At 42.1% G+C, this 18521-nt stretch overlaps 1 protein-coding gene across 4 annotated transcripts in view; it reads left to right on the forward strand.

Moving 5' to 3' along the window:
• The window catches only part of GSTCD (glutathione S-transferase C-terminal domain containing), a 217070-nt gene that overhangs the window by 109126 nt on the left and 89423 nt on the right, over positions 1-18521 (forward strand). The window lies entirely within an intron of this gene.

The following is an 18521-nucleotide window of genomic DNA, read 5'->3' on the forward strand; positions in this document are numbered from 1 at the left end:
CTTCCAGCACAACCCTGAGAAATGCATATGGTCAAATGGAGTGAACACTGCTCCCAACCAAGCGTTATCTGTGACGGAACCTGATATAGATGAATGAAAACGAAAAAGAAAAAATGTTCTTGGGGCACTGGGCACAAAAACTAATTTATTGCACGTTAATGATTGAAAACGGATAAACTGAGGACAATGGGTTTCGGAAGCGGTCTGCCTCCTTCATCAGGCCATTTTTTCTGTTTTGCTTTCATACATTTCCTATGCGCTGAAAGGGGCCAGAAGTAGATACCGGTGTAACCGGAGTGGCAGGGGATCGGTAAGGTGAGTGTCACTTTGTTTATTACTTTACACAATGCAGAGCCTTTAAAAAAAAACAAAACATAAAATTAATTGGCTGAGCAACCCCTTTAATAAGGTGCTGTCATACCACCGCAGTTTGCAACTTCTAACTTTCTGTACATTTGTAGAAGTCTATTGTGAAATGTAGCTACATAATGTGCATAGAAAATTCATTATATGTACGGTAGGTTTTTTGTGTGACTCTCTACGGGTACCAGGAATAATCAGCATTTGCCTTACAGTAAGTCTTGATACTGTTTGTGGTTCATCTCACCTCTTAAAAGAACAAAGAAAAGCAAAACTAGCCATGTTACCCTCCTCTTTCATGATCTTCAGATTGCAATACTAAAGGCTCATTTAGACAAGTAGATAATCGTTCAGACAACTAAGGACTCGAATGGCCTACCGACACAGTGCCAATGATAATGCCAATTACATGCAGGGGGTGCGGTGTACCAATTCATTCATAGTCCATCATATACTCTCCTAAACGATGATTGTTGACTGTGTTGAGACAGGTCTGGTCATCGTGCCTAACGGCTAAAGGTCACACAAAGCACACTTACATTACCACAGTTCATTAACGACAAATGATAATTTACTTGTTCGCATCAACGATTTCACAAGCGCTGAATAAGCGTTTTTAGTCAAATCTTTCAGTCACATTAACATTACATGATTATCGCCAACCATGAATCGCTAGTGGTCAGATGTAACCAATTATCTACTCATCTACATGAGCCTTTAGAGAAAAATGCATGGAACTAAAGTAGGGTGTCCTTGTATATTTTATTGTTGATGTTCATTTTATTTTGCCTTCCTCAGTGTAAACACTAGTGCTAGACATCTCCGGCAAGTTGTTCCGGCACAGAGCAGCCTACCTGATACCTGCCGGCCACATTAACTACAATGGGGACCGGTGGAGATCCGGACACAACCTGGCAAATATGCCAAGAATGGGCCGGACTAAAATCACTGCCAATGTGAAACTATTTCAAAGGCCAGATCGGGGTTTGTTTTGCAGGATATGATGGAGGGATAGATTTTGAGTTCAGTGATATATAGGTTTATATGATTTGGAGCAGGAATTCTGACTACAAAGGAGAGTAAATCCCGACAGGACTCCTAGGAGACAATAGTAATAAAGGAGCAGCACTCGCTGTTCGTAATCTTGCAAATGTTCTCTTTATTGCCACATATCTATATCTGTGACGCGTTTCATCACAGACTGTGCCTTTTTCAAACAGTAAAGGAATCGCGATACACATGGATTTAAATAGCCCGTCTAACAACCAAGTGCTGACGTCATGTAGTCATGACAACCTAAACAAACAAAGTGAAAAACAAAAATGAAAGCAAAAAAACATCATAAGAAATATGAAGTCTCTCTAATTCCAAAGTAGAATTCTTCTTTGTAATATACATCACGTAGCTTCAATTACGCTGTTGAAAATAATAGTACAAAAATGAGGATAAACCATACTTAAAAAGGAGATTATAAAAAACTATTCAACTCATAATCGCGATTCAGACCCATCGGCTCCAAAGTTTGGAGTCGATGAATCCAAAAATCCTCACGTTTCATCAATAATTTATGCCGTTCACCACCACGACGTGGTTGTGCTACACTTTCAATAATCTGAAAACGCAATAGCGCAATCGTATGTTTTTTTTTCCATGAAAGTGATATGGGATAGGTAACAATAGATTTCCCTTCCTGATAGTAGATTTGTGCTTACAGAATCTATCTTTCATACGAGTGGACATACATATAATAATAAGCCACATGGGCATTTGAGAATATAAATGACAAATGTGCTGTCGCAAGTGAAAAAACCACGTATGGGTATTTGTTCTCCTGTATGTGGATGATGTATATATTTACCCTTTATTACACTAGAGCAGGGATGCTCAATCTGCAGCCCTCCAGCTGTTGCAAAACTAAGACTCCCATCATTCTCTGACAGCCTAGAGGTCCTGGTGCAAAACTGTCCCTGATGTAAAAAAAAATTTGAGGTCTATGAAATTTCCCTATTTTTCACTTTATAAGACACACCGAGGTTTTAGAGGAAAATCAGAAAAAATATTTTTCATCAGACCTCAGTTCAGACTCCCCAGTCTTTATCAGACCCCCAAAGTTTATTAAACCTCAAATTACACCCACCAATCAGACCTCCAATGTTTATTATCAGACTTCAGATCAGACACCCCAGCGGAACCCCCAATCTGTATCAGACCTCAGATCAGAAGCCCCCAGTCAGATGCCTCCTGCATACTAATCAGTGCTTTCATAATGTAAGTAGTATTCACTTCATAAGAGGCACTGCTATTCCCCTCTCCCTTTTTTTCGGGGAAAAAGTGTCTCATAAAGCGAAAAACATTGTAATTTATTTATGACTCCTCTTCCATGTACAGTATGTAAATGTAGCATTCCCACTGTTCCCATTAAATGGGTTGTCCCAACTCGTCATTTCCATGGCAAGGTGAGACTGAGTGCTGGGCCAATGAGGCCAGCGCTCCGTTGTTCCCATAGCTCCCATTGTAGTGAATAAGATGTATGCAAAAAGCATAGCACAGCAAGCTAGGCTGTTTTTATAACACTAGAGTTACAGAACTAGCATAGCTTTTTCTACTTTGCTATTTACATAGCTTCTGTTTGTTGCAATTGAAGTTACAGAAACACGTCAGCCCAGTCGGCAGTTTCCGTAAGCCCAGACACCTGGGTGCTTAGTCCCTTCTCACCATGAAAACAGTGAAATGAGACAACCCCTTTAAATTCTTCCAGGAACATTTTAAGGAACTCCCGAATGCCTTCCCAAAAAAGGAGACAGTTGTCAATATAACGTCCCCAGTACTTAAGTTCCTTTGGTCTGCGCCAGTATACCCAATATGCCTCCAACTTCCCCTATAAAAACATTGGTGTAAATGGGGGCACATTTCACTCTCAGTTCTGTACTGGCAGTCTGAAGATAAAAGTGCCCCTCCCACCAAAAACATTTATGGGTTACAGCAACCTTGCTTACTTGATAATAATCTCTATTTGGTTGGGATTCATTTCCGGGTGTCATTTAAATTCTGGACAACCAGCACTGTACATTGGCAGTGGAAGTCATCTCTTTGAAGATGGGCCCGCTCCAGAGTTTGTTTAACACAGCAGACACCCAGGGCTGAAGCCTGCGATCGACAATAACGCTGATCATAGACATTTAACCTTTTAAATGCCATGGTCAAATGTGACCACGACATATGGGAGCGGAAAAAATAGTAGCGCTGCGCTCCCGGGTCAAGGAACCCACAGGTGGCGGGGGCAGTTGGATGTCTGTGAAAGCCCCATTCTCTCTGATGAAACCAGGGCTTTTAAAGCTGTAGTTTCTATAGAGCCCTGCAAGTTGCAGGGCTCCATAAGAACACAGCAAATTATTATTATTTATGTGAAAGTTCCATTAATTTCACACATTGTACATCGATAGGGGGTTACACATACATAATATAAAAATACAGTAAGCAAGAAACTGGTAGAGAGAGGTAGAGGACCCTGCCCACAAGAGCTTAAAATCTACAAGGGATGGGGGAAGATCACAGTAGGTGAGGGTATAGGCTGTTTATCTGGCTGTGAATGGCAGCATGCTTATTACAGGTGGTAGACTTTCCCGAAGAGGTGGGTTTTCAGGTCACTTTTAAAGGTTTGGATGTTGGCGAGTATGATGTACTGGGGTAGTGAGTTCCAGAGTAGGGAAGAGGGACGTGAGAAATCTTGTAGGTGATTATGTGAAGAACAGGTGAGAGGAGGTCCTGTGAGGATCAGAGATTACAGGTGAGGATGTATCAGGAACGCAGGTCAGAGATGTAAGGAGGGAATAGGTGTGGACAGCTTTATATGTAGTTGTTAGTATTTTAAACTGAATTAGCAGGGCAACGGGGAGGCAGAGGAGAAATGAGGATAGAGGTGGATAAACCGGGCAGCAGAGTAGACAATAGATTGGAGGGGAGCAAGAGTACTAGATTGGAGGCCATAGAGGGGAATGTTGATGTAGTCCAGGTGGGAGATGATGAGGGTATGCACTAGCATTTTAGTTGACTCAGGGGCAAGGTGGAAGCAAATTCTATAGATGTTCTTGAATTGAAAGTGGCAGGGGGAGGTGAGGGTTTGGATGTGTGGCAGAATCAAATGTTATCTCCAGGCCATGGACCTGTACGACTGGAGAAAGCGTCATGCTGTTAACTGTAATGGATATTCTCCATGTTGAGTTTTAGCAAGCAGGAGGAGAAGAATAAAGATGTAGATGACAGACATGCTAGGATTCTGGATAGCAGGGAAGTGACAACTTAGCCAGAGTGGAGTGTCGTCAGCATAGAGGTGGTATTGGAAGCAATGGGACTCTATGAGCTGTTCCAGGCTAAATGTATAAATGATGAAAAGTAGGGGACCCAGGATAGAGCCTTGAGTGATACCAACAGAGGGTGGTATATGAATAGAAAATGCTGAAGGTTCTGTTGGTGAAGTACAACAAGATCCAAGAGAGGGCCTTTGATGCCAAAGGAAGAGAGGATTTGTAACAGCAGAGTATGGTTGACAGTATCAAAGGCTGAGGACATGTCAAGGAGGAGGAGCACAGAGTAGTGACATTGAGCTTTGGAAGCAAGAAGATAGTTGGTGACTTTGGCTAGGGCAGTTTCAGTGCAGGGATTGGGTCTGAGGCCTGATTGCAGCTGATCAAAAAGTGAGTGAGAAGAGGGGTAGGAGGACAGTTCGACATGTTTTTCTAGGAGTTTTGATGCAAATATGAGTAGTGAGATGGGGCAATAGCTGGATAAATAGGATGGGTCCAGGGATGGGTCTACCAAAACCCACTTTTTAAAGACCAATTCAGTTATTAAGTCACTTTGTGGGGCTTACATAATAGAAACCACCCATAAATGACATTATTCAAATATATGAAAAAGAAAAGAGCAAGAAATACCGCACACGAAGGCCGTGCCTCTTAAAAAATTTATAATTTATTAAAGACACAAAATCACAGACATTTAAAATTAATTGTATACCCATGTGTGGACTGCAAATCTGTCCAACACACACCTACAAAACACCACATGTCAACCTCCTTACCTACACATCATGTCCACCTATCTTTACATCAGATAAGTATCAGTGCATATTTTTGTGGCCCTTTTCATGTAATTTGTCATACTACCTTGGCGGTGCTTATATGTTTATAGGACCTGCAGTGGCATGCCTGGGGGGGGGGGGAAGGTCCGCCCTGGCTGTCAGCTATACAGTGGGGTGCTGCCTGAGCAGCAGCACCCGGCCCGAAGTCTCTGCAAGGAAGGAGTAGGAGAAAGGACCTTTGATGACATCATTACCATGTGACCAGTAACATATCAATATTACTGGTCACATAGCTATGAGGTAATCAAAGGTCCTTTCTCTCTACCAGGAGTGTTGCTGCAGGAGAAGTTTGCCATAATTGTGGAGCTTTTTTTGTGAAGATTACATCAGGGGCTGTTGTGCTAATATACTGTAAGCTACTGTATAATGTGGGGTGCTATATAGTGTGGAGTGCTATACTGCTCTACTGTATACTGTGGGGTGCTGTTTACTGTGGGGTACTGTACATCATTGTGGGGTGCTGTATACTGTGAGGTACTGTATACTGTGGGGTACTGTATACTGTAGGGTGCTGTATACTGTATAGTGTGGGGGCTGTGTACTGTGGGATACTGTATCGTGTGGGGTGCTGTATACTTTATAATGTGGGGTGCTGTATACTGTGAGGTGCTGTATACTGTAGGGTGCTGTATACAGTATAGTGTGGGGTGCTGTGTACTGTGGGATACTGTATAGTGTGGGGTGCTGTATACTTTATAGTGTGGGATGCTGTATAATGTGGGGTGCTGTATAGTGTGGAATACTGTATAGTGTGGGGTGCTGTATACTTTATAGTGTGGGATACTGTATAATGTGGGGTGCTGTATAGTGTGGGGTGCTGTGTACTGTGGGATACTGTATAGTGTGGGGTGCTGTATAGTGTGGGGTGCTGTGTACTGTGGGATACTGTATAGTGTGGGGTGCTGTATACTTTATAGTGTGGGGTGCTGTATAGTGTGGAATACTGTATAGTGTGGGATACTGTATAGTGTGGGGTGCTGTATACTTTATAGTGTGGGATACTGTATAATGTGGGGTGTGGTATACTGTGAGGTGCTATACTGCTCTACTGTATAGAGTGGGGTGCTGTATAGTGTGGGGTGCTGTATACTGTATAGTGTGAGGTGCTGTATACTGTGGGGTGCTATACTGCTCTACTGTATAGTGTAGGGTGCTGTATACTGTGGGGTGCTATACTGTATGCTATAGGATGCTATAATGCATACTGTGGGGTGTTATACTATATATTGTATACTGTGGGGTACTGTATACTATAGGGTGCTTTACTGCATACTGTGGGGTACTGTATACTATAAAGGGGTAATGGGCAACAACACTATATATGTGGCATCGTTTTCTTTAATATTTGCCAGAAAAAAATAAACATGGGGCACAACGCAAAAGAGGGGACAGTCGGGGCAAATGGACAGAGGAGGCCCAAGATGGGTAAACAGCCCCCGGCCTATGATATACTTAATCCCCCCTGGTGCGCGCTCTGATAAGCCAGGGAGCGCGCTGACACACGCCTATCTCACTTGTATGCTCGCCGCTCACCGTCCAGGTGGGAAAACCTCCCATCTTCCTTGTAGCCGCTTGCTCCAGTGCTCCTGAGCAAGAAAACGGCTGTGCTGTGCGGCCTGTGCCTTCTAGTGAAGTGACCGCCTCACCAGTGTTGTGTGTGTCAATGTGTGTCTGCAGATACACTGCCGCCGAGCTGAGCCTGCAAAAAGCACTGTGGTGTGTGGCAGTTAGGAGCGGTGCAGACAGTCACAGTGGCACTGTGGTGTGTGGCAGTTAGGAGCGGTGCAGACGGTCACAGTGGCACTGTGGTGTGTGTCAGTTAGGAGCTGTGCAGACGGTCACAGTGGCACTGTGGTGTGTGGCAGTTAGGAGCGGTGCAGACAGTCACAGTGGCACTGTGGTGTGTGGCAGTTAGGAGTGGTGCAGACAGTCACAGTGGCAGAACAGTGTGCAGGCAAGAGGCAGCAGACTAGAGAGAACCTTGCTACCTTGAATTTTCAATGGGGGGGGGGGGTGTTGAGGAGTCACAAGGCTTCTGCCAGCCAGTGCCAGGGCAGAAATTTACAAGGGGCCCAAATATGGATGGGAAAGGGCCAGGCTTATTAACCTGTAGGATACCAGTGCCGTACCTGGACGGCGCTGCAGGACGTGACTTGAGTCCCAGCGCTGTACAGGTATGGCGGGCTGATCGGGCAGGTGCGGGAGCTGTGCCCGTCCGATCAGCGGCACGGGTCCAGCTGTCACTGACAGCTGAGCCCCTACTATCAGCATTTTTTTTTCTGTCGATCGTCTTGTGTAGGGGCTCGTTTTTTGCAGGAAGAGTTGATGTTTTTATTGGTACCATTTTTGTGCACATATGATTTTTTGATCGTTTAATATTACACTTTTTGGGGGCACGATGACAGAAAAAATTACTGTTTTGGCACTCTTTTTGTATTTTTGACGTTCACCCGAGAGGTTAGGTCATGTGATATTTTTATATAGCCGCTCGTTATAGACACAGCGATATCTAATATATAAATTTTTATTATTTTTTTATTATCATTTAAAAAAATCGCTTGATGGGGGGAAAGGTGCACTTTTTTTATACTGTAAACTTTTATTTTATTTTTAAACACTTTTTCTTTTACTTTTTTTCACTTTTTATTTTTGTCCCAATACAGAGACTTCAACATTTTAGGGTCTGATCCCTGTTTGAATGTAGCACAATACATGCTGTATTGTACTATATTGCCTGTCAGTATACCTTTGAGACCCAGCCTGGGGGCTTGGCCTTATAGGCTTCCATACATGGCAGACCCCGAGGCCTTTGTGTGGCCTGGGGTTGCCATGGAAGCCATCTGCCCTTGTCACTGCAGCGCGGGGGGGCCGATGGAGAGGCAGATGGAGCCGCCTCCCTCTGCAAACTTTGTATATGCCGCGGTCAGCGTTGATTGTGGCATATATGCCGATGGATACATCAGGGTCCCAGCTGTCAGTCACAGCCTGGCCCCTGCATTGATAGGGCGGGCACAGCTTTGGTGCCCGCCTGATCATCATGACATTCTAGTACGTCAGGTTGCGGGGATTCACTTCCCACTGTGATGTGCTAGTATGCCAAATGTTGACAAGGGATTAAATATAAAAATATTTATCCCATACGGCAAACGATGTACCGTATTTTTCGCCGTATAAGACGCACTTTTTCCCCCCCAAAAGTGGGGGGAAAATAGCAGTGCGTCTTATACGGCGAATGCAGCTTAATTTGCGAATTTCCGCGCAATTTTTTTGCGCGAATTTCCGCGCGAATTTTTTGCGCAAATTATTTAGCGATTTTCAATGATACACCCGCCGCGATGCCGCAAGGCGGGTGTATCAGCTGTGAGGGAGGAGGGGCTGGGGGCCGGCGTCTGCTTTTATAATGACAGCGGGGCCCGTGCAGTGACTATTCTACTACACGGGCCCCGCTCACTGTATAATCGTATGTCTAATAGTAAATAGTTATGTACATAATTGCATAATGAGCGGAGTACTTACAACTACAAACGCTCGCCGAGAGGAGGGAGGAGGCAGGCTGGGAGGACGGGCGCTGGCAGTGTGTGAGTCATACGTCACGCGCCTGCGCCGCCCACTTTATGAATGAAGCAGGCGGCGTGGGCGCATGACGTATGACTCACACTGCCAGCGCCTGTCCTCCCGGCCTGCCTCCTGCCTCCTCCCTCCTCTCGGCGAGCGCTTATAGTTGTAAGTACTCCGCTCATTATGCGATTATGCACATAACTATTTACTATTAGACATACGATTATACAGTGAGCGGGGCCCGTGTAGTAGAATACAGTCACTGCACGGGCCCCGCTGTCATTATAAAACCAGATGCCGGCCCCCAGCCCTGTATTGAGGGTCATTCACTACAGGGACACTTATGGAGGGGATCTGTGGATGACACATAGCATAAGATGCTATATATGTGTCATCCACAGATCCCCCCCATAACTGTCATACACAGAGACCCCAATAAGAGCCACCCACAGATCCCCCATAAGTGTCACCCACAGATCCCCCATAACAGTGCGTCACCCACAGATCCCCCATAACAGTGCGTCATCCACAGATCCCCCATAACAGTGCGTCACCCACAGATCCCCCATAACAGTGCGTCACCCACAGATCCCCCATAACAGTGCGTCACCCACAGATCCCCCATAACAGTGCGTCACCCACAGATCCCCCATAACAGTGTGTCACCCACAGATCCGCCATAACAGTGCCATCCACAGACCACAATTAGTTCAAAACCCACCAAAAGCACACCTTTTGGTTCAAAATATTTTTTTTCTTATTTTCCTCCTCAAAAACCTAGGTGCGTCTTATAGGCCGGTGCGTCTTATACGGCGAAAAATACGGTAACTGAAAAAAGTCATACATGCCAAAATGGTATCAATAAAAACGACAGGTGAGCCCTCACACAGCTCTGTAGACATAACTATAAAAAAGTTATGGGGGTCAGACTGTGTAGATGAAAAGAAAATATTTTTTTTTCTACAGTTTTTATTTTTTCAGCATTAAAACACAAGAAAAGCTGTATATATGTGGTAGCGTAATGGTACTGACCCAGAGAATGAAGGGTGCAGTAAATTTTACTGCGTAGGTGACTCTGAAAAAAACAAAACACAATAAAACTATGGCAGAATTGTGGTTTTTTTTCTCCCAGTTCTGCCAACTACATTCCATGGAGTATTACATGATGCCCTTTGAAAGTACAACTTGGCAGGTATTTAAATGAAAAAAGCGGCTATGTGAATGTAATAATAAAAAAAGTTATGGCACTGGGAAGGTAGGAAGTGGAAAATGGAAAAATTGAATATCCTTCCATCCACTAAGGATTAAATCTTTACCATAGCTAAAATCCCTTTATCAAGGGAATAAGCAAAGCGGGGTTCTCAATTTTTAAGCAAAAACATTTTATTTTTTATTTTTATCTTAAACTTTTTTTTTTTTTTTTTTTTTTAAGTAAAAGGGCCACAAGCGAAAGTTTGGATCTCCTGCATTATTAGTACCTAATAGCACCCCCTTTGACAAGTATCACAGCTTGTAATAATTTTCTGTAGCCAGCCAAGACTTTTTCAATTCTTGTTTGATGGATTTTCATCCATTATTCCTTGCAAAATTCTTCCAGTTCTGTGATATTCCTGGGCATATACCGCTCTTTTGAGGTCTATCTACAGATTTTTAATGATGCTTAGATCAGGGGACTGTGATGGCCTTAGTAAAACCTTCATCTCCCGCCTTTTGAGTTAGTTTCAGGTAGGGTTGGGCAATATACTAGCATGTACGATATACTGCGGTATTAAGAAATGGCGATGCGGCGGTACTGTTTCTTAATTGCCGTGATATTTTGGTGACGTCATAGAAGTGGTTGAGCTTGACAGTGCTGACTGCATCTAAAACAAACGCAAGAAGACATTATACTGTATGGGGATCACAAGGAGATATTATACTGTATGCGAACCACAAGAAGACATTACACTGTATGGGGGCAGGAAGAAGACATTATACTGTTTGGGGGGCAAGAAGGAGACATTACACTGTTTGGGGGCTACAAGTAGTCCCCATAGAGTATAATGTCTGCTTGTGGCCCCCATATAGTATAACGTCTCCTTGTGGCCCCATACAGTATAACGTCTCCTTGTGGCCCCATACAGTATAACGTCTCCTTGTGGCTTCATACAGTATAACGTCTCCTTGTGGCCCCATACAGTATTAATGTCTCCTTGTGGCCCCATACAGTATAACATCTCCTTGTGGCCCCAAACAGTATAACGTCTCCTTGTGGCCCCATACAGTATAACGTCTCCTTGTGGCCCCATACAGTATAACGTCTCCTTGTGGCCCCATACAGTATAACGTCTCCTTGTGGCCCCTATACAGTATGTCTCCTTGTGGGTCCCATATTATGGGATAAATGGTTATTTATAGTGAGATATATATATATATATATATATATATATATATATAACATTGTGATACATTTCTTAATATAGCTATCGCCCAACCCTAGTTTCAGGTTGCCAATTCCTCGGTTAAATATGACATTTAGAGACAGCAGTTAACAAGAAAAGTGGAGGTCCAGAGAAGGTCTGGAAGACTAATGAAAATTTCAGACAGCTGCTCATAGAACTGCTGAAAAGGCAAATCAAAACCCTTGCTTGACAGCAAAAGTCCTACAGGAAGATTAAGTAGACTCAATATCAGAACTTTCCAAAAGAACATTTAAACAATCCTGATGCATTTTGAAAACAAGTCCTGCGGACCAATGAGGTTAAAATAGAACTCTTTGGCCACAATGAGCAAAGGTATGTTTGGAGAAAAACATTTCATGAAAAGAAAACCACTCCAACCATTAACCACTTCCCATCTGGGCCATTTGCCCCCTTCCTGACCAGGCCTAATTTTGCAAAACTGACATGTCTCACTTTATGTGGTAATAACTTTGGAACGCCTTTATTTATCCAAGTCATTCAGAGATTGTTTTCTCGTGACACATTGTACTTCATGATAGTCATAAATTTGAGTCAAAATATTTCACCTTTATTTATGAAAAAATCCCAAATTTACCCCAAAATTAGAAAAATTCGCAATTTTCTAAATTTCTATTTCTCTGCTTTTAAAACAGAAAGTGATACCTCATAAAATATTTATTACTTAACATTCCCCATATGTCTACTTTATGTTGGCATCATTTTGGAAATGTCATTTTATTTTTTTAGGACGTTAGAAGACTTAGAAGTTTAGAAGAAATTCTTAAAATGTTTAAGAAAATTGCCAAAACCCACTTTATAAGGACCAGTTCAGGTCTGAAGTCACTTTGTGGGGCCTACATAGTGGATACCCCCATAAATGACCCCATTGTAGAAACTACACCCCTCAAGGTATTCAAAACAGATTTTTACAAACTTTGTTAACCCTTTAGGCGTTCCACAAGAATTAAAGGAAAATGGAGATCAAATTTTTAAATTTCACTTTTTTGGCAGATTTTCTATTTTAATCCAATTTTTTCTTTAACACATCGATGGTTAACAGCCAATTAAAACTCAATATTTATTACCCAGATTCTGCGGTTTACAGAAACACCCCACATGTGGTCATAAACTGCTGTATGGGCACACGGCAGGGCGCAGAAGAAAAGGAACTCCACATGGTTTTTAGATGCCATGTTCCATTTGAAGCCCCCTGATGCACCCTTACAGTAGAAACTCCCAAGAAGTGACCCCATTTTGGAAACTAGGGATAAGGTGCCAGTTTTATTAGTACTATTTTTGGGTACATATGATTTTTTGATCATTCATTATAACACTTTATGGGGCAAGGTGACCAAAAAATTGGTTGTTTTAGCACAGTTTCTATTTATTTATTTTTACAGCGTTCACCTCAGGGGTTCAGTCAAGTGACATTTTTATAGAGCAGATTGTTACGGACGTGGCGATACCTAATATGTATACTTTTTCTCATTTATTAAAGTTTTACACAATAATAGCATTTTTGAAACAAAAAAATTATGTTTTAATGTGTCCATGTTCTGAGAGCTATAGTATTTTTTTTTTTTGAGAGATTTTCTTATGTAGGGGCTCATTTTTTGCGGGATGAGGTGACGGTTTTATTGGTACCATTTTGTGGGACATACGCGTTTTTGATCACTTGGTGTTGCACCTTTTGTGATGCAAGGTGACAAAAATTGCTTGTTTTGACACAGTTTTTTTTTTTTTTTTTTTACGGTGTTAATTTGAGGGGTTAGCTCATGTGATATTTTTATAGAGCTGGTTTTTACGGACGCGGCAATACCTAATATGTATACTTTTTTTATTTGTTTCACTTTAACACAATAATAGCATTTTTGAAACCAAAAAATTATGTTTTAGTGTCTCCATGTTCTAAGAGCTATAGTTTTTTTTATTTTTTGAGAGATTTTCTTATGTAGGGGCTCATTTTTTGTGGGATGAGGTGACTGTTTTATTGGTACCATTTTGTGGGACATACGCGTTTTTGATCACTTGGTGTTGCACCTTTTGTGATGCAAGGTGACAAAAATTGCTTGTTTTGACACAGTTTTTATTTAATTATTTTTACGGTGTTCATCTGAGGGGTTAGCTCATGTGATATATTTATAGAGCTGGTTTTTACGGACGCGGCAATACCTAATATGTATACTTTTTTTTATTTGTTTCACTTTAACACAATAATAGCATTTTTGAAACCAAAAAATGATGTTTTAGTGTCTCCATGTTCTAAGAGCTATAGTTTTTTTTATTTTTTGAGAGATTTTCTTATGTAGGGGCTCATTTTTTGCGGGATGAGGTGACGGTTTTATTGGTACCATTTTGTGGGACATACGCGTTTTTGATCACTTGGTGTTGCACCTTTTGTGATGCAAGGTGACAAAAATTGCTTGTTTTGACACAGTTTTTATTTAATTTTTTTTACGGTGTTCATCTGAGGGGTTAGCTCATGTGATATTTTTATAGAGCTGGTTTTTACGGACGCGGCAATACCAAATATGTCTATTTTATTTTATTTTTTCTATTTTTAAATTTATATTTTTTATTCCTTACTTGGGGACCTTTTTTTTTTTACATGTGAAACTTTATTTTATTTTATTTTTTCAACCCTTTATTTTTTTTTATTTTTTTTTACACTTTTCGTCCCCCATAAGGTCATACAAGACCTCTGGGGGACATTTGCTTCACTTTTTCTTTTTTTTTTCACTGTTGATTTCTCCTGTAACTGGGGCTGACATAGTCGCCCCAGTTACAGAAGAAATGCACCCCCAGAGAGGCTGTACAGCGTGATTCTGCGCTGTACAGCCTCAGAGCAGGGCTGATCGAGGTCTGTGAGAGACCTCACACAGCTCCTGCACGCTCCGGTCCCGGCGGTCACATGACCGCCGGGCCGGAACAGGAAGCGCATAGCGCTTCCTGCTCTGCATACACAGCGCTCGGTGAGCGCTGTGTCTGCAGCGATCTAGAAGGCAGGGACACCTGGGAACTGTCCCTGCCTTATCTCTGGGTTGCCCTGCTGTCACTGACAGCGGGCAACCCGATCAGCAGCTGCACGATTAGCGTGCAGCTGCTATTTCTGAAAGGACGTTTTAAAAACGTGCTTTCAGAAATAGAGGTCCACCCATAGGACGTTTATATCCTATGGGCGGACGTAAAGTGGTTAAGCATGGTGTATCAATCATGCTTTGGGGTTGTGTTGCAGCCAATGGCACGGGGAACATTTAATGGGTAGAGGGAAGAATGGATTCAATGAAATTCCAGCAAATCCTGGTAGCAAACACAAAACCCACTGAAAAAAAGCTGAAGTTGAAAAGAAGATGGCTTCTACAAATGGATAATGATCCAAAACACACCTCAAAATCCGCAATAGACTCCCTCAAAAGGTGCAAGCTGAAGGTTTTATCATAGCCCTCACAGTGTCCTGATCTGAACATCATTGAAAATCTGTGGATAGACCTCAAAAGAGCATGCAGGACGGCCCTGGAATCTCACAGAACTGGAAGACTTTTGGAGGAGGAATGGATAAATGTCCCTCAAACAAGAATTGAAAGCACTGGCTACAAAAAGGGGGTGGTACTAGGTACTGATCATGCGGGTGCCCAAAATTTTGCTTCAGGCCCTTCCTTTTTTGTTATTTTGAAAATGTTAAAGTTAGATTTGCTTTAAATACAAAGGGAATGTGTCATCTTTAACTTTATGCCTTTTGGAGATCATTTCAACTTGCCTAACTTGCCACAGATAACACTAATTTTGACCAGCGGTGCTCAAACGCTTGCATGCCACTGTATTTATTAGCCAAATTTTCATATTTTTTATTGGTTAAAATCCCTAGTTTTTTATCTTCATCCAACAATTCCTTCAACTTTTTTATAATAGTCTCCATTTGGATTAGATTTAACTTTATAATAAGGGGTTTTATCCTCTAAAAGCTTATTCATTTTAGCTACATGTTGTCTCCTCCAAAATCACCCCCATCACTATTTAATTACTATTATTACTTTTTAATTATTTTCCAATTCCCTTAATGTCTGTACTTTAATCGTCAAATTAGGGCTGAAATTGGGTCTGATTATTAAATTCTTTATATCTTTGAACACAGCAAGCCTTTAATACCTCTAAGGCCTCTTTCACACTACAGTTTTTTGCGTTCCGTATACGGTCCGTTTTTTGCGTTCCGTATACGGTCCGTATACGGAACCATTCATTTCAATGGTTCCGCAAAAAAACGGAATGTGTTCCGTATGCATTCCGTTTCCGTATTTCCGTTTTTCCGTTCCGTTGAAAAGATAGAACATGTCCTATATTTGGCCGCAAATCACAGTCCGTGGCTCCATTCAAGTCAATGGGTCAGCAAAAAAAACGGAACACATACGGAAATGCATCCGTATGTCTTCCGTATCCGTTCCGTTTTTTGCGGAACCATCTATTGAAAATGTTATGCCCAGCCCAATTTTTTATATGAAATTACTGTATACTGTATATGCCATACGGAAAAACGGAACAACGGAACGGAAACGGAACCACAACGTAAGCAAAAAACGGAACAACGGATCTGTGAAAAACGGAACGCAAAACACTGAATTCAACATACTGTAGTGTGAAAGAGGCCTAAGGCTGACGATTTCCCTGGAGGGTTAAACATCGACATTCCCAATTATTGTCTCGATTCTCGGCCCATGTAAAAGGGCCCTCAGGATTCCTTCCACAGCTATTTTCAGTTCTATAGATCTCACTTTTTGATAGAGAAGCAAACTAAGCAAGCAAATCCTGAAGCTGCAACCTTGGGCATGCAGTGGCAGTAGTAGCTTGCACCTGCATCGCTTTTTAAGCCTATGGGATTTAAGAAACATGCAGTTATCCTCACTCCAAAAATGTGTGAAATCAGACATTTTACGTGCAGTGTAATAAATTATAAGCAGTAAGATGTGATAGATTTATTAGTTTTCAAAGGGAACCTGTCATCTCGAAAATGCATCTACACCTGCCAGCAGTACCTCGTAGTAGCCCGCAGCCTGTTAATAATCATATGTTTCATCCTGTTGTCCGATGCGGCGCAAGTTAAAAAAAACGCAGTTTTATTCTCCATCAGCGCTATAGTGCCGGCCAGCTTCAAGCCAAGGGGCAGCAGCCTCCTTGCTTCAAGTCAAGGTAACTACTCCCCCTAACCGTCCCCTCTTGCCTGAGAGTGACAGCCTGCAGTGCGGCCGCGATTCCCCAAGTCTCGCGTATGCGTGGTGTGCTTTGTAGTAATGCGCTATCTCATCTCCTGCTGTCACTGTTAGCTGTGTTTCAGCGGTGCAATGCGCATGCGCGAGACTTGGGGAATCGCGGCCGCACTGCAGGCTGTCACTCTCAGGCAAGAGGGGTCGGTTAGGGGGAGTGGTTACCTTGACTTGAAGCAAGGAGGCCGCTGCCCCTTGGCTTGAAGCTGGCCGGCACTATAGCGCTGATGGAGAATAAAACTGCGTTTTTTGAACTTGCGCAGCATCGGACAACAGGATGAAACATATGATTATTAACAGGCTGCGGGCTACTACGAGGTACTGCTGGCGGGTGTGGGTGCATTTTTAAGGGGACAGCTTCCCTTTAAGCCACAAATATCTTGAAGTGAATTTTACTATGCTTAAAGGGGTTATGCTATGATTGATGTAAAAAAATGAAAATTAGACATCATGTAGTACATGGCAGTACTTTTCTAACAAAGCTAGAACCAGCCCTGTACCACACATTCACTGCGCCCATAGATCGGCTAGATTATCTTCAACCTGGCGGCCCAGGGGTGTGTCCTTTATGCTGCATCTCTCTCCCTGTAACTGCCACAGCTTGTAACAGAACATATGGCTGGTGACAGTTGAAGATGCAAACTGAGCACATTCGACCAGCTCAGTGAGGTGGCAAAAAATAAGGAATAGAACAAACAGCAGGTGGCGCTATACAGATACATTTTATTGAACAGCTCACTGGCTATACTAATTTTGAAATTTAATTACATGCAATTACGCTGTATTATAAATTAAATGTAAAGATGCTTGGAAATTTATAAAAATGATTAGCAATGCAAATAGATTAAAGAACGTCAAGAGAAATAAATGGCGAGTTCCTGAGCTGCTTGTGTGCTTGTTGAGCAATGTGTGGCCTGGAGTTTTTTGTTGTAGTACCTGTGTTATTGGTGGAGATAAATCTATGTGATATAGATCATCACTGTGGAGGCCCAACCTCCATGAGAAGCAGGCTTTCCTGTTCTGTAAACACCAGGAATTGATGTGCTGAGAGGGGGAACATTACTTGTGTTATCTGTTTTATCTCAGGAGCATTAAACAAGGAATTTACTTTTTGCATTTTTTGACTTGTAAAACCTTCGGTAAATTCTACACGGCCATTTAAATTCCTTACATATTTAGCGTTATCTACATCGATCTATTCCTATGTTATATATACAGAGTCAAACCCTTCTATTCTAGCAGAAGTGTGCTATATTACTATTGATACTACGTCATTTTTATTACATAGTTTATCAATTATGACTTGGCTCCTTTTACTTACCCACATGTGTCCTGACGGTGTCCTAGTCAATCAAGATGACATGCAAGATCTGTTTGATTTAAAACTTGAAAAGGAATTTGTCATCTAAACTTACAATATAATGACCATGTAAAATTACCAGCACTCCGGTCCCCCCAGTCCAGCAGCGATGACATCACGGTGCTGTCAATCACTGTTCTTAATGGTCACGTGCTGTTCATTTGGGGACCAGAGTTGTAGGATTCAGAGCGGTGGTTCTGCGCTGGCCTGACTTTTGAAAGATGAGAAGTGTTTTTTGTTTTATTTTTTGCCCTGTGCCCAGTTTTTTTTTAAATCTTTGAAAACCCCTTTAATTATTATAAATCCACACATAATATTTAGCCCAAAAAGGGGGACCTGTCACATCATGTCTGAGTCAGTATAGATGCCCATTCTGCCATAATATAACACGTCTGATGCGCTGTGCT

This window comes from Bufo gargarizans, chromosome 1 (genome assembly GCF_014858855.1).
Source record: "Bufo gargarizans isolate SCDJY-AF-19 chromosome 1, ASM1485885v1, whole genome shotgun sequence".
NCBI classification, from domain to species: domain Eukaryota; kingdom Metazoa; phylum Chordata; class Amphibia; order Anura; family Bufonidae; genus Bufo; species Bufo gargarizans.